The 27,198-nt window shown below is 36.4% G+C and overlaps 1 protein-coding gene and 1 long non-coding RNA gene across 5 annotated transcripts in view; one reads left to right on the forward strand and one right to left on the reverse strand.

Annotated features, from left to right (window-relative positions):
- The window catches only part of ADGRB3 (adhesion G protein-coupled receptor B3), a 711,230-nt gene that overhangs the window by 518,671 nt on the left and 165,361 nt on the right, over window positions 1-27,198 (forward strand). The window lies entirely within an intron of this gene.
- On the reverse strand, window positions 4,259-22,374 carry LOC119874193. Its single transcript, XR_005367902.1, has 3 exons — window positions 22,143-22,374; window positions 4,779-4,839; window positions 4,259-4,450 (listed from the first exon to the last, which is right to left on the reverse strand). It is a non-coding gene; the product is annotated as an uncharacterized LOC119874193 (long non-coding RNA).

Raw genomic sequence — 27,198 nt, forward strand, 5'->3', positions numbered from 1 at the left:
GATTGCTCATCAATAAAAGCCTAGTCTCTTTACTTTGTAAGATACATACAGCACATTGAATCTTGTTTACTAATAGCATCTAATCTTATTTTAGGAAAGAGAGATCCTTTACAGAACGGAACTATGACAATGTTTTGTATTTGTACAATGCTATTGAGTTTACAAAACACTTTCATATACTTAATTCCATCTGATTCTCTCAACAAATATTGCTTCCCCCTTGGAAGTGAAATAGTAGTCTCTAGATATTAAGAATCTTATTTAAGATTATATGTAGTGGTGAATCTGAGACTGGAACCTGTGGCTTCTCACTCCTAGGTCAGTATTTTTTTCACTCCACCTTGCTGCATTGAAAGCAACAACATGCACTTACAGGACCACTGTGAGTGACTGTTCTTTATCTAAGTCTAGAAAAAGGAATTAGAAACTAGGTTGAGGGGAGTGAGGGAAGGACAGCTTGGTAGGCAAGATCCTGGTGATATAGCAGTCCTTAGCTTTAATCTTAGTCTTGTGGTTTTTGGCCTATCAGTTCTGTCATTTACAGTAGAAAATGATAAAATGGTTTTAAAACTTGGAGGCTTTCAGTGGTTTATCAACTGGTTTGTATGTGTAATGCTGACCTCTTTTTAGGAGATCTTACTTATAATTTGAAATACTTAACTTATATTTTACTTCATAGTCTTTTATTTATTAAACAAATTTTAGAGGGCCTATTATGTTCCACATTAAGGTAAGTAGGAGGGATACAACAGTGAACAATACAAAAACATTCCCTGCCCACTGAGAGCTTTTATTTACATGGATTTATCATACTTTTTCACTGCTGACTACAACATTTTGCTACAAATACAGTTATTTGGGGGAGGAAGCATATGCTTGAGTAAGTTACTATTTTCCTAGAATTTTTGGAGGAAACTGATATTGATGGTTATTCCTTTCCTTATATTTCAGTATCATGAGTTCAAATCATCAAGTTACCTTAAACCAGATTCTTTCTACTTTTAAATCAAGACTTCAATTTACTCTCTGAGATTCTTGTGTGAGATAGTCTGCCATATTTTCATCAAGCTCCCACCCCATCCACAGCCAATTATGCTCTCCAGGTCTTGTCATGTCTTCCTCTGACTCAGCATTCCATCTTCTGCTGGCTCCTCTCTTCTCAGAGCTAGGCAGGCAGGCCATGTGGTCACCTCACTAGATTGCAGGTACTTGCCACCATGAAAAAATACTTGAAATAAAAGCTATATTCTGTGATTTATTTAGTCCTCTGCATTTGTTGTCTCAATGAGAAAGGATTTTGTGAAGGGAAATAACATCCATTACTGAATACAGATGTGCTTCATTCAGTATCTATACATTTTCTCAGGCCTCTCTTCTCAGCTCAGTCTTATACAAAATCAGGGAAGGAAAAGAGAAAGAGAGAATTGAATGTGTGTGTGTGTGTGTGTGTGTGTGTGTGAACACTGGAGACATCAAGATGCTTAGGACTAAGAGAAATAGAGTTAGTTCACCTTTCCTGACACCATGACCCAATAGTAGAACACACTACAGAAGGAGCATCATGGCATAGAAAGAACATTGCATGTGTAGTCAGAGCATGAGCACCTGAGCTCTGCCACTGACTAGCTGTCTGATCTTTGCAAAACTATTTAACACTCTGAATCTTAATGTTCTTACCTACAGAGCAAAATACTAACCTACTTTGAATATGTCAGAGGATTGCCCTATGAATTACAGGACAAGAAGTGCCATGTGAACTCTGAAATATAGCATCTATTAAGATGACATGGTTTCAGGAGTTGACCCATGGGAAGCCCAAGTCCAGTCTCCTAGGGGGAAAAAAATAGAGCCAGGAAAATTGATGAAGCTCTTGTTCATTCCAGTACCTGATACATGGTACTCATTTTCCTTTTTCCAATTACCATTTTTCCTCCATCCTTCTTCTCCATCCACTGTGTGCATTTTCATTTCCATAATGTTCCTTCTCCCTGTCTTTCTCATCCTTATTGCTTCTCTTTGTAAACTATTAAGTTCCATTTTGAAATTTCTCTTTCTTACTTTTCCATTTACCACAGGAGTTGCCATAAATTTCCAAGACAAAATAAGCTTGGATTCATTTTAATTTTTTAAAAAGGTAAGGTGTATGACAGATGGTGAAGGAAATGGGAAAGAAACTTACTCAAAATCAGAGAACTATGGGAGACAGCATCTCTAGATAGACTGGGATGGAAGTACATGGTGTTTTATTGAACTGGGCCTTAGACAGCAGTTAATACAGTGTTCCATGCTTCTCAGGGGGCTTATATATGTCAAGTGATGCTGATACTGACTGGGCTAGACCATTATGGAGAAGGCTTTTATCTCTGAGGCTGGATGCTATAACTAGCTCCTCTACAGGTTTTCCAGAAGCTTGGTAGAATTTTTTAATGTCTTTCTAATTCCTTCCTGACAAAGGCATAGTTTGGCAGCTTAAGGTAAATAGGTGAATTAGCCCTGAGTTCCATTCTCTGTTGCCCAAAAGATTTTTTTTTTTTCAAAAGATTTTTTTGTTGTATGAGAATGAATCTGAATGTTAGATGCATTGGCTTCTAGACCTGGTTGTGCTATTTATGAGTCATATGATTGTAATCAAATCACTTACTCTCTAAACATTGCTAGAGAGATTTTGATGCTCAGAAATAGAGTTTTATATTATTAGAACCTATAGTGCTTGTTGTTTGAGTTGAGTTTCTGGGTCTACACAGCCTGGCCTTGAGATCAAATCTATACTTGTTGGCTGTGTGGACTTGGGCACTTAGTATCTCTTACCTCATTTCAGCAAAGTATAATAGTAGATTATGAGATGTTAATATGCTAATACATTGTAAAGAGCTGAGAGCAATGCCTGGCATTTGGCAGGTACTCAGTAAATATTAGTTGCTAGTGTTTTTCATTTATTAAGTAGACAAATGGCTAGATTTCATGGTCAGATATGGGGGGGTCTTTTTAGATAAGTTAGAGTTGGCAGACACATTGGTCCCACTGTGTTTCAGTGGTAATGGATCTGGAGAGAAAGACAGAAAGATACCCCATATATCCTAGAAGTTAACAGACAAGCCTTCCCATGCGTACCTACTTTTTACTGGATCCTTGTTGGAAAAATTGGACTTGAATCCTTTCAGTATTCGGAGTTTCATTAATGGAAATATTTCCAAGCTGTACAAATTGCAGAAGGTACTCTAAAGTTTAAGAGATTGACTGGATCTTCATTGTGCATGAAGCAATTGGAAGCCCTAATTTTACTCATTATTCTGCTACTCTTCTATCCACACGTTCTCCTAACTTCCTGTCAGGGAGGTTAAGGTTTCATTTATTATTTTTACATTTGAATAAACCAATACACGAAGAGCCTTTATATATACAAGACCAGACAACACCAGACTGAGCAGAGTACTAGCTGTATTCGCAGTCCCTTTTTCTCTCCCTGGCTTATACTGTCTTTCTAAAACATCAATTTAAATAAACTTTTTTTTTTCTTTATGCTTGACCAAAGCATAAATATGTCACAAGGTTTTATTTATCTTTTGATATTTGGAGTTTAGGAAACAACTATTGATTTCAAAGGAAAAATGAATATTACTAAAAGTTGTACTACCCAGAGAATCTCAAATTACTTTTAAACAGAGGTTTCCATTCATTGTATGATGTGTATGTTATAATACACAAGTGCATAACCTCATAAGCTTTTGTATAACAAAAATTTTTCCCTTGCCAATTGTATGTGAATTAAAGTCCTAACTAGAGTTCTATGTAATAATTGAGTCATCATACTGGTCTCCATAAAATGTTAAACAGGTCAACCTAATTGCATTAGTTCATTAGGGCTGTGGTAACAAAATACCACAGGCTAGTTGACTTAAACAACAGACAGTTATTTTTTCACAATTCTGGAGGCTGGAAGTTCAAGATCAGGGGTAAGCAGATTTGGTTTCTCCTGGGGCCTCTCTCCCTGGCTAGTAAACAGAGCCTTCTCACTGTGTCCTCACATAGTCTTTCCTGTGTGCATGCGTGCAAATACATACTGGTATACAAATATACCAGTCCTATTGGATTAGGACCCCAACCAAAGGGCCTCATTTTAACTTAATCATCTCTTTAAAGGCTTTATCATATTCTGAGATACTGGGGTTTGTGACTTTAACATATTAATTTGGAAGGTCAAGAATCAGTCCATAACATTTACATAATGGAAGAGCAAAGCAAATAAGGTGTCGTTAATTTCTTTTGTTTTTATTTAAAAAGAGAGACTTAATTTGGGGCACCTAGGTGGCTCATTAAGTTGAGCCTCTGACTCTTGGTATTAGCTTCTGTTGTGATCTTTGAGTTCTGGGATAGAGCTCTGCCTCCAGCTCACGTTGTCTCTCATGCTCCTTTCCTCCTCCCCACGCTCACATGTGTGCTTGCTCTCTCTCTTAAAAAATAAAATAAAAAATAAATTAAAAAAAACAATAAAATACATAAATAAATAAAATCTTAAAAAAAAAAAAAAGGGAGACTTAACTTTAAAATAAAACCTTGGGCAGCCCCGGTGGCACAGCGGTTTAGCGCCACCTGCAGCCCAGGGTGTGATCCTGGGGACCCAGGATCAAGTCCCATGTCTGGCTCCCTGCATGAAGCATGCTTCTCCCTCTGCCTGTGTCGCTGCCCCCCCCCTTTTGTGTCTATGAATAAATAGAATCTTTTTAAAAAAATTAATAAAAATGTAAAAATTAAATAAAAATAGATTTAATTAGACTTACTGTCCTGGTCATTTTGATACAGGAGAGCTTGGTTCTTGTCTCACAGAGTCGAAGAATGAATCTTGTGGATAATAGAGAGTGAGCAAAGTGATAGAAGTTTATTAGGCAGACATACAGAGAAAGCTCTCAGCAGTGAGAGGGGTTCAGACAGGGTTGCCACTGAGGGCTCTTATGGTCTGTCTTTTATAGGAAACTGACCAGGGAACTTGGTAAATTTCTTGTCAATTTATGGTATTCTGTATTCTTGTCAATATCAGAGTGGATATTTAGAACAAACATGGTGAACTTGTAACTATCATGATAACAAACAAGATGTTTTTGTAAATATCATGAACCCAAACAAGGTGTTCCCTTCTCGCAGGTTAATATCTCCTCCATAATATTTTTCTACATCTGGGATTTCTGTGAGCCTAGTCAGGTAGCTCATGGCCTTGAGATTCTTGTGCCATCTTGGTTTGAGCAGGGACTATTGATGACACCTTAATGACATATTTCTTTGTGATCTGGTGAGTTTCTCTGATTACTTAGTAGCCATTAAAGGGGGATACTCCCTAACATTTTGGAGCTAGGGAGCCTGGTTTATTTTTTGTTTTTACTGTCTTATCTCTGTTTTCTTGGGATGGGTAGGAGCCGGACTCTGGGCCTTTCCCTTATCTTTCCCTACCTACCCCAACTCGTTCCTACATCAGTTTCACAATCTATACATACAAATAACAAATAGTTATGTTGTACATCTGAAACTAAAATGATTTTATGTCAATTATACCTCAATAAAAAATTAATTAGTTAATTAAAGTATGTGTTTACAGAAGGTCGACATGCTATTTTTTATATGTCTGGATGTATCCCTAGAGAAAAAAGAACGTAACATGCATTAGGATAAGAGAGCTTCTCTAGTGGATAGTTAAAATACCAAGGGCTTGATTGTTTAATTCTTGCACAACTCTTTATACACCAAGCTCTGTTCTAAGTACTTCAGAAAAATGGACACATATAATCCCCAGTATAGCCATATGAGGAGCTGTTACTGATTGGTCTCTTGCCTTCAGACTTAATGTACCTCTATAATCCAGTCTCTGATCTTATCACTTTCTGGCTCAAAATTGTTCAATAACAACTTCCTGTATACAATAAAAACCAGTCCTGCTATTCTGGCATAGAAGACTCTTTTCTACATACCAATCATGAGGAATTCTTTGCCACAAGCAAAATTCTTTCATACATTTTTGCTCTTACAGAAGCTATCCCTCTGCCCTTTACTATTAAAAAGGGTGGGGGGGGAGACAATTCTTTGGTTTATCACAAAAGGGTTGTTTCACATCTAACAAAAAGCAGTGAGGCATAGTGGATGAGGCAAAGTCTTTTGGGTCAGACAGATCTGAATTTGGATGCATGATTGCAGGCAGGTTACTTTACCTCTCAGGGCTTCAATATCTCCTTTGCAACATGGAAATAATACCACCATCCTGCCGGGTCATTGTGAGAACTAGAAATAATTACATTTTGCACTCTGTCAACCATATGTGTACATGTATATGTGTGTGTCTAATAGAGTTTATCATTATGTTATTAATAGTAATACTATCTACAGTGATGTTCCTTGAGTGCAAGACAGAGATTAAAGATAAAAATCCTGCTAGCAGATGTTAGTTTGCATTGAACTTTCACCGTTCAACTTAATATTCTGTTTTCATATTCAGTCATGTTAATATTCAGGTAGTTTGTCGTTTTCTCAAATCAAAAATATTTTAGCATTTTTATTGTTTAATGTATTTTACATATGGTATTTGTTTATAATGTTGCCTACATGTACATTATTTTAAGTAAGTAGATTTATGTTTGGTCTGAATTTTGAAAGCAACACACTCTTTTTTAAAACTACTTTATTGAGGTGTCTGTCATACAACTTGATGCATTTGGAGGTTAGTATAAACCTATCATCATTATAATCTAGGCCATAAACATATCTGTCATCTGCAGAATTTTCCTCCCACCCTTATTTATTATATCTTTGTGTATAGAAAGAATACTTAACATAGATCTACGTTCTTATGGTCACTATTCTAAAGATTATTTTTCTACACTTCAGTTACCCACTTACATATTTAAATGAAAAACTCAAAATATTGACTCATTTCAAGACTTCAAAATAAGAAAATGTATGCAAATACATATATATCCTTGAGCATGCTATTTCATGAGAAATGAATAAATAAGGCATATCAGGTACTCAAGTTAAATCTCCACTGACTATTAAAACTTTATATTTCCACTCACCTGTTCTAAGTATGGAACTCCTGGCCCCCTCTGTCATCTAATTAATTTTTCACAACTAAGGCACAGAAAAAGCTTGGAGTCAGGTGTAAATTAAACCTTCATATTACATATCGTATCAAGTGTAACTGTTTTATTGATGTGAGTATAATGTCAACCAAAGGTAAGGGGCTAGACAGTTTAAAGGCTGGGAGGAAATAAGATAGTTTGAAATAAAAAATGGTTCATAAAGTACTTTGACAAAGATTTAATCTCAAGTGAATAAAGCTTTCTCCCCTTTTGTACACATCCATCCACCCCATCTTCCCTTATTCAATTCAAAACTTACCTCCTTTCGGGATACTTGGGTGGCTCAGCTTTTGAGTGTCTGCCTTTGGCTCATGGCGGGATCCTGAGGTCTGGGATGGAGTCCCGTATCGGGGTCCTTTTAGGGAGCCTGCTTCTCCCTCTGTGTCTCTCTCTCTCTCTCTCTCTCTCTCTCTCTCTCCCTTTCTCTGTCTCTCATGAATAAATAAATAAAATCTTAAAAAAAAATTAACTCCTTTGATTCCCTAGTACCCTTACACCTCTAATCATTGCTTTGGTTTTTCATGCCATTTAATTCTTTTGTATGTATATGAATAATTGTAAGTTCTTCAGGTAGGATAGTATTTTCTACTTCTGTGCTTCTGAACCTCTTAAAAGTGGTATGTACTATAGCTATTCAGTTTATTAACTCATTGCCATCTGCTATAATAAATAATTATTATTTTTATATCAGTCTTTCCCATCAGAATATGGACTTTGTGGGAGCCATAGTTTGTCAGTTTTATTTATAATTACATTCCCAACTCTTCCTCCCTGTAAGGCCTGCTAGAACTGCAGACTTCCCTAGCCTCATACTTGGGAGCAATTCCCGTGAGTCAGGCCCTGCCCTGCATACTCTCCTTCAGTTCAAAGGTTATGGCTTGTCCAAGTTCCCAGCAAAGGTCTATAGCCAGGATTCAAAATCTAGGTCTAGATTTCCTGGAAAAGACTAGGCACTCAAGCACCTGCAATTCAGGACACGAGAAATAGAGATGAATGAGTCAGACAGAGCCCCTGCTCTCATGAGTTTATATTCTAGAGTAGAAAAATGGGAATGAAAGTATACAAAGGCAGTTACCATAAGTGTTATAAAGGAAAAGCAGTATGAAAGGATGAAGAGTAGGAGAGTAGTGGAACGGCGTTTTGGATAAGGTGATGAGGAAGGATTTTGGACTCTTAGAAGAAGTGGGCTTTGAGGAGATAGCTGAATGAATTGAGCATCTGAGGATTGTACCTTCTGCAAAGGTAGCAGCAGCTACAAAGGCTCTGAAACAGGAATAAATTTGGCATATTCAACAGAAAAAATAGAAATAAGGGAGCACAGGAGAAAGGTGTAAGAGATAAGTCTGGGTGATTAACAAGGGCCAAATCCCATGAGGGCTTACAGTCATCTGGAAGGATTTTGAGTTTTATTTTAAGTATGTTGTGAATCCACTGAATTAATGAATGAATGAGTGAGTCAGTGATATCCAAATATCGTGTGTTGCAAGTACATTTACTTAGGACCAATTAATTGATTAAGTGCCAGGATATCATTTTATATATACTACTCACACCATCTAGCAAAATCAAAAAAAAAAAAAAAAAAAAAAAAAGTCTGATCACTTAATATGAATCTAGCTCAGGGGCTGGAGCAAATGATGAGAACCATAGAGCAACTGAATGTGTGACCAAATACAAATCATTACTTGGTGCCACCAAGGCAGGCCAAGGGTACAAGTGAAGGTCAAATGAAATGTGTTGAAAGATGATGCCCTTCCCAACAGCTATGGGTGTGGCAGTAAATATCTCTAAAGTGGATAGACTTATTCCTCTGAAAACTTTATTTCCCTCACTTTTCTTTTTCATTGCTCAGCACGTCTCTGCCAACACTTCTGTAGGTGCTACATTACTGTTCTAGGGGAAAAGCTTTCTCAAAAGATCAGTTGCATTCCAGATATTTTAGTTGAAAGGGAATATGCACAGAGGTTAACTACACAGGCTCTGGAATAAGACTGCTGCTTTAAGCCAGCTGGGTAAGTTAAATTGCTGTGGCCATAGTTTCCACATTGGTAAGATGGGGATAATAATAATAATCTTTATAATATTATTGTGAAAACTAAATGAGATAATTCACTTCAAGCACTTAATAGAGTTCCAAGTGTGTGATAATTATTCAAGAAACATTAACTTCTCTTATTGTACCCAAGGAAAGATAGACTTTTCCCTGACATTCAGCCATACCAAGATTACTTCTACAGGTTTCTAAAAGCTAAGTTTGGATTAGCCTCTAAGAGAAGAAAGACACATCCTGTTTTATCTTACAGTTGTTTAGTACAAAACATTACTATGATAGAAGCCATGAACATTCTCAAAAACAGTACACATGGCTTGGAGGTAATGTGGAATTATAGAGAGATCTTGAGGTCCAAATCCAAAATGCCTGGACTAGCTCCTTAGCTCAGCTACCTGATTTACAGATGATCTTATGGAGGTTATTTGAGCTCTGTATTCTTCATGGTCTTGGCTGCAAAATGAGGGTAATAATAACATCTCTCTTGCACTGCAAGATTTCTATATGAGTTAAAAGTGATCATGTATATACATGTCCTTTGAAACTGTTATAATCCTAATCAAATGGGGTTATTTTTTGGTATTAAAGTTTTTGAGCCTTCACTGATAAACAAAACAGAATTTCTTAAGATGAAAATGCACATAGTTCTGGCATTTGTTTTCCGAAGCAGAAGTAAAGTGTTTTTATATTTAGATTACTGGACCTTGGTGTCATCAGTTTTCTGGTTTATGTATACTTTTTAAAGCACAAATGAATTTTTAATTAGAAAAATACAAAAAGATTTTTGGGGTCTAGTATTCTCCTATTCAAGATGTTGGTTTGCAATATGAAGTTTAAAGAAACTGAGAGGGAGAAACCAAAAGGTAAGGTAAATGCAATGTGCTTGCATTTCATAAAAACAGCAATTTTGATAATGATAACTTGAAGAAAATCTCTAGATACCCTATCCTTGACATTAGTTTGGCAAGCGTATAGCACAGATGTGGCAGAGAGAACATTATGGCTAATTTTATAACATCAATCTGTTGTCATCAGTATACAAGTGAAATTAAACCCACATTGACAGATCAAATTACTGAAGAGAGACATGTGAATTAGAAAGGAGCAAAGGTCTGAGCACAAACCCTGATGACACCTGAGACTAAATGTTGAGAATCAAGGTTTAGGCCACCAACAGGGTATTGTCTATATGTAGCATGCAATTTTCACTTGACTGAAGATTCTGACCACAGTTAGTATGTTTCTGTTCAAAACTGAAATCTAAGCATTGTTAGACAAGTAAGTGGCCATTATGACCTAAGGAAAGCAGCTGGGAGATGTGTGAGGCCTCTGCAGGTTTCTGTCGCTGCACTTCCTGTAGACCCACAGGGCTTTAGCAAGCTACACACCACCACTGTGCTGCAGACAAAAACAGAGATCTGCAAGCAGGTGGTTTTCAGAAAACTAGAAGAAGCCAACTCCTAGACCCGCAAAGTGGAATTTTAAAAGCAGTCAGAAATTAAAGAAATGAAAGAAGTTTTTTTCTAAGCCAAAGCTGAAATCTATTATGCAGTTTCAGAAGGAAACTTAGAGCATATTTTGCTATGGTTATTGGTTCACTAAAGAAATGCAAAAAAGATACATTTATTTAAATAATGTAAGATGACAAAAATGATTCACAGAACATACGACTTCATAGCTTTACCACAGAAATCACTACTCCTTTTCTATTCTGTCTTTGTCCTCCTAGGACCTTGTCCCACATATTACTTTGTTTTCTCTCTTTCTTCAAGCATTTCCAACCAGGTCCTTTCCCTTTGAAGAAGTAAACAGCAAATAATCACCATCATTATTTCTCTTTTGTTTTACAGTATTTTTCTGGTTCTCTTGAACTAATACTTCATTTCTTGAAGTTCTTTACTAAAATATCTTCACAGTGGTTTACAGTTGCTGCGTCTTCATGCTTTCCGCTCTGGCTTGATGTAGCTTCTTCCTCTGGTTCCTTAGAGTTTCCAGGACCTTGTCTCAGATGTTTGTTTCTGGACCACCTCTCTCTGTAATATTTGGCACTATTGACTGCCTACTCTACCATTATTCCCACCCTCCTCCTTTTGTGTGTATTTTTCTTGCCTTGTACATTTTTTTCTCTGACTTCTCCATCCTTCTCATTTTATCTTATTCATCCAATTTTGTTTTGTTTGTTTGTTTCCTAACTTCTAAAAATGACCAACTCCTGAAATTCTGTTTTGGGCTACCTGCTCTTCTATAGTTATCATTTATTGATTTAAAGTATCAGGAGTAGGGGTGCCTGGGTGGCTCATTAGGATAAGCCTCTGACTCTTGATTTCAACTTGGGTCTTGATCTTTGGGTTGTGGGTTTGAGCCCTCCACTGCATGTGGAGCTTACCATAAAAAAAATCAGGAGCAGACACTTTCATCTATTTTATGATATGTTTCTCCTTCCACAGGAGCTTTTGTATACTGGAGTTCCTACTTGGATTCTACTCTTTCCCTGAATAGATTACTTCAATCACCTTCAGAATATTCCCACCCCTCTCCAGTCCAACCTGTCATTTCATCAAACACCAATGTCTTTTATTATTTACCCTTTGTGATTAAAAAATACACAAATAACAAAAAAATTACACAAATAAGGGTCTAGTAATATGGCATTACCATTACTCTCAAAAATCTTATCTGGGTCAAAAGCTGAGTTCTGCTATAGAGCTCTTTGTCTTTTGAATTATATTCAAAGTATTCCAGTGGCACATGATTCTTTCTTGTCAGCTTGGTCTGCCAGTGTGTTTTGTAGTCCTTTATGAGTGTTCTGTGTATAAGAAGTTGAACTTGGGTTTATCTTGGGGAGATACTGCTTCTGTTAATTCACAAGTGTTTAGTGAGGCTGTGTTTTAGTTATAAATATTGTTTTTTAAAGATTTACTTATTTAGTTTGGAGAGAGAGAAAAAGACTGCCAAGCAGGGGATGGGGCAGAGGTATAGGGATGGGGGGAAGCAGAATCCCTCCTGAGAGGAACCCTGTGCTGCTCCTTGAGGCTCAATCACAGGATGCTGAGATCACAACCTGAACCTAAACCAAGAGTAGGGCCCTTAACTGACTGAGCTACCCAGGTGCCCCTAGTTACAAATATTCTAATATTGATAGACAGATTGCCTCATTAAATTGATGTTTTAGGTTCCCATTTTGCTTTTTAATATTAAGAATAATTCTGAGATAGTACTAATGTCTAACTGAAGTTTTCTGAGAGATCTGTGATAAATTCCAAAAACTTCTATACTTTTTCACATGCTGAAATGGATCCTATTTTCTTTTGCATCTAAGATATGAATGCTTTATCAGTTACATTATCCCACTTATCATACATTCTGTAACATTCCAATCTATGCTTTCCATTCCACTTTATACTTAGATGGGTAGATAAACTCTCCTGCTTGTCTCAAAATCACCCTATAAGCCACAATTTATATCTGCAATATTAATAGACCTTCTCATAGGTGGAATTGAAGTATTCTTCTGTATACCTGAATAATACAATAAAGTTTACTACTTTGGATTTCAAGTAATATTTAGAACTAAGTCTCCAACTAATATTTGATGGTTGAGTATGCACATAGCTTAATTTTTATAAACACCATCTCTTTCAACTACCTAATTAAGAAAAGCTGAGTATGAGAACAGAGGGCATTTAAGCAATCAGATTCTTTATTGGCAGTCACCAGAAATAAGTACCTACTTGCTTCAGCTTCACTGGTTAAAAAAGTGATAAAGTCCACAGAAGTCTGAGGAGTTGCCAGAAGAAAGCCTTTCTCTGGCAGAACATGCAAAATGTGATCAAATGCTTTAACAGGATTTTGGAGTTACATGACCTTCAATGATAATAGCCAAGTAATAAATTAGTCTTCCCAGCTGCTAGTGCATAATTATAACAGCAAATATTATGTGAAAATTAACACTATGACAGATAGTAATCATAGTCACATAACATATTGATCACAACCACTAAAGGATATAGTACAGATGCCTGAAAAAGAGCTCCAGGAAATAATACAGATATTTAATAAAAAGCTACTTGTGAAATTAGGACAGTATTATGCAAAGAGGTTGTGAAAACAGTTTTAGAACACATCTTAATCCTGCAAAATACAAACCCATTGTCTAGTACATTAGATAATTATTGCCATATTTTATTGTCATTATCATTTGAGCCACTACATTTGTTATCTACGTCATTCATTAGCAAAAAAAAATCATTGTCAAGACCTTGGCTTTAGGGTTAAAAAAAAAAAAAGTGGCAGAACCCTTTCTCTTGTCTTTTTAAAATTTCTTCCTTTTACTTTATTCTCTTCATTCCTTTATGTTACTCACAGCTACACTGAGATTGCACCCCTGTTACCAATTATTGGAGTCAGTAGAAGTCAGATCATTGTCCTTTAAAACCTTTCAATATTGTCCTCATCTACAATATAAAGACCAGTCTTAAAAATGCAGCCTTTATATTCCTTTAGTAACTGGCCCCTGGCCATCTCTCCAGTAACAATGCTTTCTACTCTCCACCTCATATATTATTCTTTGCAACACCTATCCACTCTCAATTCTGAAGTTTTATATTTTCTGGCCCCTGTAAGTCCTAACATAGGAGTACAATTAATTTCCAGTATTGACATAGAGAATTTGCAAGAAATCAAATACAATTATAATCACACTTACAATAATAAAGTATCTGCAAAAGCATCAAAATTCATTCTACTTGTTGCTTATTTGCCTGGGAAATATGCTTGGTGATGGCCTTTTCCAATAATGTCTTTTAATTATCTTTGCTGAATTGATGAAAATATCACATGCAGCTACATTTAAAAAATTAAAGTGAGAGCAAGAGTTTATTTAGCCTGAAGTGGGAGAAGCCCAAGGCTTTACATTTAAGAGTAATTCAGACACACTATTTTGAGTTCCCATCTTATGTGGAATACTGAATTTTTCAAAAGGTGACCTAACAAGAGAGCTAATTTGCAACATTTCAAAATGAATTTTAAGGCTAGAGGTGACTATCTGTCGTATTTTTTCCATAAAAGTTTTATTTTAAAGGAAAAAAACACACTCCAGTAGAAACTGAAATATGCCCTTTTTTCTTTTATTCTTCCAGACTAATGAACATTCATAAAATTGTACTCCCTGACTGTACTGCTCCTTCCTTGATTTGGTGGGCAGAATATTTGAAATATTTAATTGGCTAAGTATTCCCCTTTCTAATCCCATTGCATACAATGAAACTACTGGTTTGATAAGAAAATTTAATGTGTTAGAAAAGAAGAATGGGTAATGTTTGATTAAAGGTCTTTGAGTGTAACCTTTATCAGCAAGTCTGAATCAGTTTTTCGTCCTGCTGATTTTAGAACTTTCTTGTTGATCTGTGGGCCTGAGCTGCCTCTTTGCAGAAGTAGATAGGTGATGGGAGGTAGCAGACATTATTTAAGTTTTAAATTAATAAAGCAGTGAGAGGAAAAATGATATTATCTTGTGTAATAAAGCTAATGCATAGCCTGACAAAAGTGTTTCTGTAATATGATCAAATAATGTTTCCGTTTGACCCACCAATTTAATGAGATCCTCAAGGGGGTAAAAGTGATAGATAAGGTCTTCATTTCACAGAGAAGTCACTTTGTATTTTTTGGTAGTGAATGTAAATACTTAGCACAAAATTAAAGTGTACGTACATGAACAAATTCAGCTATTCATGTCTCACTCTCTCATTCCCCCTCAAAAAAGCTTTCAAGTGGGCATAATTTTCTTCCCTGTATATTTATTAATTCTAGGAATGAGAAAAGTCCAACAGAGTTGCTTTACTCTTAACTTTCACACTGCATTTACCTTATGGGTAACATGCCCTGGTTTCCAAGGAACTTTGTTTCAAAATCATAAATGTGAGGGATCCCTGGGTGGCGCAGCAGTTTGGCGCCTGCCTTTGGCCCAGGGCGCGATCCTGGAGACCCGGGATCGAATCCCACATCGGGCTCCCGGTGCATGGAGCCTGCTTCTCCCTCTGCCTGTGTCTCTGCCTCTCTCTCTCTCACTGTGTGCCTATCATAAATAAAAAAAAAAAAAAAAAAAAAAAAAAAAAAAAAAAAAAAATCATAAATGTGAGTGAGAGGTACATGTGCATTGCTTTAATAAACCTTGCCAGGCAATCACTAAATACTTTTTCATGAATTAGGGTTATTGCTGTGTTTGTTTTTAGGAATTAATATTTATCATATATTTGTTTTTAGGTAAAGGAATCATCATGCACAACATTTAGTGGCTACACAGCATGGTCCCTTGGTTTTAATGACAGTTTAGGAATTTTTTTTTCCATATTAATATAAGGCTTAATTTAGATCCCATCCCTAGCAAAAATGAAAGACATTATAACATGTACTTTGCTTGATACAATCCTGGCTCTTCCTTCCTGCCTCACTTTTTCTTTCTTTTTTTTTTAAAGATTTTATTTATTCATGTGACACAGAGAGAGGCAAAGGGAGAAGCAGGCTTCTTGCATGGAGCCTGATGCAGGACTTGATCCCATGACCCTTTGTCAAATGCAGATGCTTAAACACTGAGCCACCCAGGTGCCCCCTGCCTCATTTTTTCACATCTATTTTTGTTTAACATTTTATCTCTTATTATATATATTTAAATGTCACTTTAAATCTTTCTATACGGGATCCCTGGGTGGTACAGCGGTTTGGTGCCTGCCTTTGGCCCGGGGCGCGATCTTGGAGACCCGGGATCGAATCTCACGTCGGGCTCCCAGTGCATGGAGCCTGCTTCTCCCTCTGCCTGTGTCTCTGCCTCTCTCTGTGTGTGTGACTATCATAAATAAATAAAAATTTTTAAAAAATTAAAAAAAAAATAAATCTTTCTATAACGATAAAAGTAAAGCAAGATTGGATAGATAGATGGATCAATAAATAGATCAGTAGAATATAATACTGCCTTTACTGTTTTAATATTTTTGAAGTTTGTAGTTCATTTGCTCAACATTTACCAGTCTATATGTTCAAAGCTACATATGGTGGTTCCAAGTAGAATAATGTAGTCTTTGATGTTGAGGACCTGGAAACTGAGTAGGGGTGCAAGAACCCTGCCCCCCATAATCAACCACTGTATAGTATGCTATTTGCTCTAAGCAAGTATAAAGAATACTGTCAGAACACAGAGCTAGAACACCCAGCAACTCTGAGGTGTGATATCAAGGAAGGTTTCAATGAGGACATGGTAGTTGACCTGAGCTAGTGAAAGAAGAATATCCCATGCAGCAGGACAACAAAGCAGGAGGAACAACATTAACAAAGACACAGAGACATGAATATGTATGATGAATTTAAAAATCTTTCTCTTTTTTGTTCCAGTTGTCAATGGGAGTGATATTATACTGGCACATCAGCTTAATAATAAATGACCAGATATGGGACCTGATAGGGGTTGTCAAGAGCCCTATTAAATACTACAGTCAGTGCTACTTGACTAGGGTACTGAGTTAAAACATCCTCTCTTCCTGATGATTCAGATCCATTTTATTTTTCTGCTAAGCAAAAGAGATTGCCTTTATATTATTGGGCAAAGCATTATATCTAAGAGCTCAACTGTATTTGTGGAAGGAAATTCTGGCAAAGATCAACCTAAAAAGTAACTAAACCAGCGACCGTACTAGTGACATTAGCTATATGGACTTGACTCCTCAAATCTAAGTTTTGTTTTGTTTTGTTTTTTGTTTTTTGTTTTTCTGCTAACTTTTAAAATTAAGATGAGCACTCTCCAGAGGAGCCATCAGTAGGTGACTTTATTTTTTTTAAAGATTTTATTTATTTATTCATGAGAGACACAGAGAGAGAGAGGCAGATACATAGACAGAGGGAGAAGCAGGCTCCATGCAAGGAGCCCAATGTGGGACTTGATCTTGGGACTCCAGGATTCTACCCTGGGCCAAAGGCAGGCGCTACACCACTGAGCTACCCAGGGATCTCAGGAGGTGATTTTAAAGCATACTGGTGTCTAGAAGGAAATGAGATATTTTCTATCCCTAGAAGAGGGCACCCAAAATATCATCTAGGTCTTAATTTCTGAAAGAGTGCATATCTTAGAAGAAAATACATTTCCCCAAAACATATTTATTTACAAATGGAAGAATTGGGGAAATATAGCAGATGTCCCCTAACCAAGTGATCAGTCAACATCATCAGGAATAAGTGTATCATGTATCTCCTGATATGATGTACCAAGAAGGGCAAAACATCACTTCTGTTACATTCCTGTCAAAAATACATAACCTCAATTTATACTTAAGAAAATGAGCACACACTTAAATTGAGGGCCATTTTACAAAATAAGTGGTCAGCATTTTTCACAGTAGCCAAGATCATGAAAAATAACAACTGTCCCAAATTGAAGACTGAGGGAACTTGACAACTAATTGCATTGCAGGATGCTGGATCACAAAAGGGAATTAGAGGTACAGTTGGTGAATTTCAAATATGGTTTATGGATTAGTTAATAGTTAATGCTAATGTTAATTTCATTATTTAGATTAATTATACTGTAGTTATGTCAGATTAACATATTGGGGACAGATGGGTAAAGGCATACAGGAATTCTGTGTACTATTTTGCAGCATTTTTATGTCTAAAATTATTTCAAAATGTTAAAAAATAAAGTACAAATAAAGTATGATTCTTCCCATTTTCCTTTTTGCTTAGTCCTAGCTTTAAAAAAGGGTAACAAAAGGAACATAAACATATATATAAACATATTTCATTCAAACTTTTCATCTTATGAAATGTTTACTGCTTTTAAAAGTTAGACATTTTCTTTTCAGGAATATATTAACTGAACTCAAGCTTTTTGCTTAAATAAGGTATTTGAAAGACCTACAAGAAAACTAATATAGCCTATTCCCATGATTCTTATTAGAAACATTTTAAAGACTGCAGTAGGGGGAAAATTGCCAGGGCTCATTAGTAGTGGTCTCATCTATTCTTTCATAGTAATATTCTTAGGGCTTATTTAAAGACCTCTCACCATTAAAACAAAATTCTCTCATTTTTGTTCAAGGGGGAGAAGTATGAGTATCTTTCACACAATGAAATACATCTCTTAAATCCTGATAATCCTCAAGCAAAATGTTGTCAACTCTATAATTCTTTACATTCGACCTAGATTGTTACAATAAATTCAAATCTGAACTGATTTAGCTGCCTCGACTAATTTCTAGAACACAAAGGTTATTTTCAAAATTTCTATTGGCATAGGAGACTATAATCTAAATAAATGTGTGTTCCCCCATTCATATTTGTAGGCTACTGCTAAATACTGACCCTAGTTTAAGTATTATAGTGGTTCAGCATCAGGGTATTTTTTTTTTTTTTTTTAGATTTATTTATTTGGGGAGGAGAGGGGTAGAGAGGGAGAAGGAGAGAGAATTTCCAGCAAGACTCTCCGCTGAGTGTAATGCTGTGAAGCCAGGTTCAATCTCACAACCATGAGATTGTGACCTGAGCCAAAATCAAGAGTTGGGCGCTTAACCAATTGAGCCACTCAAGCACCCCCAGAGTATCTTTTTCTTCTCCCTAAAAGTCTAGTAAATGCCTGACAATTGTAGGCACTTTATTAAGAGGATGGATGGAAGGCCCTAAGCTAAAGAATTTGCTTGATTGAGAGGCTCTAATGGGTCTAAACAGAACTGCTTTCCATCTCCAAAGACTGCTGCCTGGGGTCATTTGCATTTGAATACCTAGAGTTAGTGAGAAAATTTGCTTAAGACTGATTCAAGATCAGGGTTCCTATTGAGAAGCTAAGTAATTTGAAGGGCTTTTAACACCTTGTTAAAGGAAGGGTCACCCACAGGGCCTTGCTGAGATTATCTGTGGGTGTTCCTGATACTGTCCACCCAGACAAAGGAGAGTGCAAATATATGTAAGGCTGAGCCAACACTCAGTACAATTAATATGGTAAGACTAGGACTGAGTAATAATAGTCCATAATCATGGAATCTACTGTGAGAGACTAGAGAAAAGAGAACATTTGGATTTAGAGTCTCTGAGCAAGGCCATTCCAAGTGCACATGAAATGAGACCCTGTGGGTGTCAGTTCTGTAGAAACAGAAACGTAGCCTAGATAGACCTGGAAAAGTCCTATGGAGTCCCAGAACAAAGTATCTTCTTGAACAGAATAACTAGAAAGAGCCCACCCGTCACTTGTGGAGCAGCAGTGATGAGAATTGAGGGACAGGTGGGTGCCTGGGTGGCTCAGTTGGTTAAGCATTTGACACTTGATTTAGACTCAAGTCATGACCTCAGGATCATAAGATCAAGCTCTACATCAGGGGGTTCCACATTCAGCAGAGAGTCAGCTTGAGATTCTCTCTCTCCCTCTCCTTGTATCTCTCCCCCACCATGTGTGTGCACTCAGGCTCTCTTTCTGTCTCTTTCTCTCTCAAACAATAAATAAATCTTAAAAAAAAAAAAAAAAAAGAATTAAGGGACAAAAGATCCCACTGGCCTTGATGTTTAAATGATTCTCTTCAATGGGTGATATCAGCTCTTAATCAACAGAGGAACTGAATGCCTTTGGGTTTAGAGATGAAAGGGGGCACAGAGCTGCCAGCCTTACTTTCATTTGTAGCCTATCTTGTCCTGAAACCATGAAGGTGCAGTTAAAAAAACAAAATTCAACTGATTAAATTTAAAGATCAAGTTGGCTTTATTCAATGATCTATGAATCAAGCAGCATCCCATTTAGCAAATAGAAAGGAGCTCTGAGAAGCAATACAATCTAGAATACTTCTGTAGACAGAAAATATGGAGGGACAAGGAAAAGAGTAGACTCTATCAGGCAAAGTCACCATTCTTTAGGGAACAAGAAGGATCAGTCAATTGTACTACATTGCTAGTGCTGAACAGGAAATTCCAAACTGACTGGTTAAGATTACATTCCTAGAGGAGATTAAATTTGCAATTAAGTTAGGTATTAAGTCTCCTTTGGAGATGTTCTTAGCACTAATTATTCTGTTATGGGCCTGTTGTCTCTTTTTTAACAGGGTTTATTGGGGAAAAAAGGAAAAGACACTAAAGGGCATGATTCTATTTCCTGGAACAGTAAGGGTACTTGTAACCCCATGCCTCCTTTCAGCCACTATTTCTAGTCCAGCTTAATGACTATAAGAGTGTATCCTCAGATTCTCTGAGTCTTGAGTGGGTGGGGTAGATGCCTCATCCAGAAGGAGTTTCACTAAAGACTCCTCTGGCAATAGTGACCATGTGGTCCTATTAGAGTAAATGAGCCCTCTGGAGGCCTGGCAGTAGTCACAAAGAAGGGAGGAGGCTTATTAGTACTGCACTGAACACCAGGTCTAATATAAGGACTGGTCTTTAAAGCTCCTATGTATAGTGATTGCAATTAAACCTGTATAGGAGGAAAATGATTTTCATGAAGCAATAGGCAGCACACAGGAAAGTGACAAAACCCGGCCCTGAGCATCTGTTTTTCCTGTCTCTTATTTCTGAGTGTTGCAGCCATAAATTATCTATAGTTCAGTAACATGGCTGATAAGGAAGGCTGTGTGAGACAGCAGGAATGCAGTTTTGTTCAAGGTGGCTTGGCTACAAGAGAAAGAAGCAGTATGTCACCCACTGTCCCATGGGCTACAGCACATCTCAGCTCTGGTCCCACAGGGCCTTTGATTTGGCTGAAAGATGCCGCAGGAGATGGATGATTTGGTTCTAGCATATTTTCTCCTTTGTGCTGCTAAGATGATTAAAGACCCCGATTTGCTTCTCTTCACAGTCCCCTTGGCTGCCAGGTAGAAGAGTTCTCTGTCCTTGGATCATTCCTGAGGTGTATCTGAGAGTAAGATTTAGATCTCGTAAAATTAAGAGCAGTGTAGCTATAGCCTCCCCTACCTTCATTCCTTTGGAGCTAGATAGGTATTTAATAAAAAAATAAATAAAAAATAAAAAAGATGAGGAGCACCTGGGTGATTTAGTCAGTTAAGCATCCAACTCTTGTTTTCAGCTCAGGTCATGAAGTCAGGTCATGATCTCAGGGTTGTGAGATCAAACCCCTTGTTGGGCTTAGCACTGAGCATGGAGCCTGCTTAAGATTCTCTCTTTCCCTCTCCTTCTGTCTCTCCCCCCCCCCAAAATAAATAAATAAATAAATAAGCAAACAAAAATAAATGAAAAGAATATAATGTAGGTGATGGGAAATTTGGTTCAGAGTATCTGACTCTTACAAAGAGACACAAAGATCCTCTAATATCCAGGAGATGGTCTTGAGTTACTTCTTTTTGCATTTAACATTAGTATATTTGGGTGGGCATATAAAAACCTTATCTCTGTGTGGTAAAAAGATCAAGGTCATTTAAGCTTTACATTACAAAACAAGGCAGTCATTGTTCTATTGATATGATAAGAACTTCTAGTTGAATATTTTGAATCCCTTAATGCCATGATTGAGTCTGGTACAAAAAAAGCTACTCATTTTAATAACAGTCCAATCTTAGAATCCATTAGTAGTATTTTCCCTATTCATGTCAGGATTCTATATAAACTTCAGCCCTAGACAGTTTATGTTCTGATGTAGACGTATAAACAGGAATCACTTCAATCTACTTTGGCTCTTGGGGAAGAGGGGGAAGAGAAAAGAGCAGCTGAGTAACAGTGAACAATAGTCTTTTCTGTCCTGTCATATAAGATTTGAAAAGAAACATAATTCATAAGGATATGGATAAATGAGTTACTGTAGGGATATCTGTACTCAGAACCTAAGGAAATCACACAGAACTGCTAGGATATAGACCGGAGACTCCAAAAGCAAGTTTGTTCTCTTTTTCCTATTCTTTTGTGCTTGACTTTGCCATAAAGACTTTGTTTGGCAAGCCTGGTAGAAAAAGGAGCCTAAGTAGGTGAAGAGAACTCAGAAAGGGGAAAGAGGTAGCACTCACTGGAAGTTGGAGCCAGTAAGGATTTGTGGGGTCATCCACGATGGATTTTCTGAACATCAACTGAGTTCTTCAATATTTTCCACAGCAGCACTTAGTTCATGAAATATCCTTACTTTCACTTGGAGATGCCATGGATTTCTATCAGCATTTGTCTCATGTATTAAAAGGTCCAGAAGTTGCCTTAGTAATATAAAACTACTGCTCCAGAATGTAGCTATTATTCTTTCTAGGGCTGTTGTTGAATCTGTTTGTCCCTGGGAATGGCCACAGTTAAACTCTAGAACACTAAAGATACATTCCATGGCCTGAATTAGAGAAGTATGAGCATAGGTAATTTGTTTCTCTGTGTTAAAATTGCAAAGTTGGGAATTGTGCAAAATAAATTTTATATACCGCTATGAGAATACCCAGTCTTTACACCAGTCTTCTCAAATTTATCCGTAATAGGAAAATTTCTTATTTCCTAGGGTCTTCTATGTATTCTAGTTAGTTGGCTACAAAACTAGGTTATTTATATTGTGTAACATTATGTTCGTGTCTGATTCTCTTTAAAGAACTTGGAGTCCTCTTCTTCAGAAGAAATTTACCACTGGCAGATAACGTGTAACAACTATTCTTTATAAAATTTATCAACTAACTATGGCAGACATATCTATATTTTAACTTTTTTATATACTTGACTATGGTTAAGAGAAAAACATGATAACTGAAGGATACAATGAACATAACTGCAGTATGCAACTTTGCTAAAAGATTATGTAACTCATAGGTAAATGTGCATGATGTCCTTGGTTTTTAGGACTGAATCAGTAAGGAAAATTTAAAGTAGTGGTTGAACTACCTCACTATCTGTGTGGATTATTAATGCTCACATCTTTAGAGATAACTTGAGCTATGCTTTCTCGTCACCAAGAAATAAATGTCAAAATTTCCTGAGATTCTGCAGCCTTTATGTAACAAGAATAATACTATAACATATATTGTGCTATACTATAATGTACATTATAGTAATGGGTTTGCAGCAGTCAGAAAGGAGATATAAAGATGGGAGAAGAAGCCCAGACTTTTATATTAGTGATGCTATATTAATTATGACAGAGAAGACTTTCCTATTATAAGCTTCATTTTTAAGATACTTGAAACTTTCCCATAGGAATTTTTCTCATGACAGGTTTTTTATTTTTTTTCCCTAGTAATGAAAATAAGGAGATTGGTTTTTAATATTTTGAGAGATTTTTATCTGAGAATAAAAGTGTTTCTTCTATCCATTAGAACATTTTTTAGGTACTTTACTTTCTGAAACCTCAAAACAAATAGCTTTTTAATGACCTTCAAACTTGTCACCAAAGAAGAAGTTTAGTGCCTTTGGTGTATTAGGCAGTTTGATTTGCAAATAATTAAATTACAAGCATTACCCAATGCTTCCTCTGCAAATTATTGTGTCCCCATGTAGCAGTTAGCCCACTGCACCTTACAAATAAGGGGAACTTGCAATTAGTCAGTCAGTTACTGAAAATTAGCCATTCTTGGAATGTAAGTTGTTGTGGGTACATGTTTTATATGTACTAAAAAGGAAACTAGAGCTGAAAATTGGTTGCTGGACACTGACATGGCACATTCAAATATGAGTGAGTTTTCTCCTAACAAAAGAGAGGGCAATATCAAGCTGAAATAGTGGCCAATGTAATCTACTTTTATTTAAAATCTCACTAAGACAGAATCACCTCATCCTCTGAGCTCAACAGATTGAGATCCACTCAGGAGACACAAAGTTGAGATCCAAAACAGGAAAGGCCTTGACTGCTCATTAAAATGTTAATTATGCCATGGAGGGTTCACTGCTGTCCTTCAACCATGAATTTTCACTGCTTGCCTTATTAATGTAGAAAGTAACCATAGTTCCAGAGGAGCAGCAGCATGATAGGAAAATATAATGCGCATTTATTCAAATATATGGCAACACATATTTCTTTAGATGCCAGACTTTTGAGAAATGGGCTCACATAGTTCTCTCCCTTTGTCACCACAGCACTAGCCACACACCTACAGTTTCTAATTGTGTTCTAGGTTTTGGAATTTTCTTAATTGGGTGGGGATGGACAAGCTGTATATTTGTCTCCATTGTACTTGAGAGCAGAGGCTATGTTTGTCTTTCAGTCTTTGAAATCTCTATGCCTAGTACAAAAAAAGGCATGAAAGCATTTTATATAAATTTACAAACGTAGGAGGTTAAAGCAAAATTTCATACTCTCCAAATTATGAAAGCTGGTATTTCAGAGTATCTACATCAGCACATAAAAGCCCTAATTTCACCTATCCATAAATTCATAGAATACTGCCTTTTCAAATGTATTCATGAAAATTTAAAAATCAACTTAAGGGAGCACCTGAGTGGCTCTGTCAATTGTCAGACTCTTGGGTTGGGCTCAGGTCATTAACTCATGGGTCATGAAACCAAGCCTTTGTCTGCCCTCACACTCAATGGGGAGTTTGCTTGAGATTTTCTCCCTCTCGCCCTCCCCTGACTCTTGTGTGAGTGAGCACAGGGTCTCTCTCTCTTACTCTGTCTCTCTCTCTCTCCCTTTCTCTAAAATAAATAAATAAATAAATCTTTTAAAAAAATCAATTTGAGCATTGAACTTTAAAAAATCATGTTACATAATTCAGTTATACACACTCCTGCCTCTTCATTATCCTTTTCTGCATATCTTACCATTGAGGAATTAAAGCACAGGCTTCCCTTGACTTTCCATTGCTGCTCTCAGGTTAAGTTGCCATGTAGTCAGGAGCGTATAGCTTAGCAAATAAGTGGTATGAGATGTTCTGGAGTCTTTGAACAATACTTTCTCTGTGAACCCTTTTCAGCTATAGCAGCCACTCTACCCTCACTTACCTAATATCTTTTTTGCTTTGTGTGTGGGGGGTGGGTAATTTATGGCATCCCACAAAAGAGATCTATCTTCAAGATCCCTCAAAGCCAGAAGTTTGCAGAAATCACTACATTTTTTATACTTTCATATATTATTATTCTCGACTATACTTAACAGAGCATTTATTTTTAATATTCCTAATATCCAAAGAAAGTACTTCGAAGGAAAGGTTTTCATTGATGATTTTATGGTAATGGCAGTATTTGGGAGATAGATTACATCCTTTGCATTTCATGTCAGAGTATGACATGTATTCCTTCCCTGGTAATATATACTTTACTTCATATTTCACTAGTCCACCTGTGATGTAAAATGTGATTTAGCTGTTGGCCGTGTGGTTATGTGACCCCAAAGGTTCAGTAATCTCGGATTCTGTTTTCAGTTCTTAAAATCTTTATAGTAACAACAACAAAAAAATTCTTGGTGAAACTCAATTCATATCAATCTCTTTCTTCTTCATAGAAGACATTAGTTCCTTTATTTCTTTTAACTATGGGTCATCTAAACATGGACTTAGTCATTCCCCTCTGAAATCTAGAAATGTTATGGTGCCGCCATAAGAGATCATCTTTGATGAAAAATCTTTTTCATGTCACTTGACTCCTCTGACATGATTTCTTATCAATAAAACGGTATATATGATCATCACAATATATTGCATTTATTTAGGAATCTTAACTTTTAAAAATATGATTTTCATTCCCATTGATAATGCTTAGCTCATATATCCACTAAATAAATAATTGATGAATATATCCATTATCTTCAGTTTTATCAACACAACATTTCTATAAGTGAGGTAGAACATGCAACTATCTAATTTTATAAATGAGAACACTGAGTCCCTGAGTAGGCTAGGGACTTCCTCCAGATAATAGCACTCTGGTGCGATGCAGCTGAAACAAGAAGCCAAATTTCCCATTGCCATATCTATGGTTTAAAAAACAAACAAACAAAAAATCCACACAGACAACAAAAACTATACTCAGGATAAAGATATTTGTTTTCCTATAGGTGCTATAGATAATGTAAAAGGGGAGGAAAGCTGGCAAGCTCTTTTGAAACTTGTCACAAACACATTCAGAGTGTAATTTTAATTAGAAGGAAAAAACCTGATGAAAAGTTATTCTAATATTTACTGACGCCATTATTATAGTTTGATTTGGTGCATGTACTTATCTCTCTCATCACATAGGTACAAATGTTTGCAGCCTGACTTTTATTGAATGAGCTTTTTGACTTTAAACACTGCAATGCTGCGATATTGATTAGTTTTTAAAGAATTCAATAGTTGCAAATGAGTGATATTGGAGCTAGGACAAAATTGCTTGAATAAATATGTGACTATGAACCACTTGGGTGTGAACAGATTATTTTCTTAGTTTATATTTTAATTGAATTTAGTTTTTCATATGCAGACCACTTTATTTCATTTCTATGTGTTTGTGTATGGTATACTTTCTTCTGCCACTCCAATCATTTCCATTTCCTTTCTATTAGTATACATGTTCCCAAATTGCACATAATATACTGAGGAAGTGAGCAGAGAAACATTACTCTAATATTCAGGTTTCCTTTTGTCAGAGTTCTAAGAATATCATGTCATCCAAGTAGTCATTTAAACTATATAAATGTCCAATGATTTTTGCATTTTCCATGTAGGAAATGAATCATATTTTTGAAGTATGATTAATTCAAGATTTAAAATTTCTATTTTTTGAAACTAAGAACTCTGATATCAAAATCACATATTCCCAGCTCTATCCCAGAAACAAAGCATCAGGATTTTGAGCGAATTAAACTTCAACCTCTAATTGATGTCTTAGTTTCACATCTCAACAGTAAATTGTTGAGATCTATCCTTCTCATTTGGGTTAACATTACAGACATATGCTCAAATTTTTAACTTAGAAAACAGCTAACCTGTGACCCAGTGCCAGAAGTATGACTAGATCAGTTTACAGCCAAGCCACATCATAATTATAATTTCAAATGGAATGGAGGGAAAAAAGTAGTGTAATACAAATAGCTGCCTAAGATGCTTACTCAGTGATTCTGTTGTTGAATATTTTTGTGTCAGAATTTTAGCCTATGGAAAACTATTGTGAATCATAAGTGTACCTCTT

The sequence above is a fragment of the Canis lupus genome, chromosome 12 (assembly GCF_011100685.1).
Source record: "Canis lupus familiaris isolate Mischka breed German Shepherd chromosome 12, alternate assembly UU_Cfam_GSD_1.0, whole genome shotgun sequence".
NCBI lineage: Eukaryota > Metazoa > Chordata > Mammalia > Carnivora > Canidae > Canis > Canis lupus.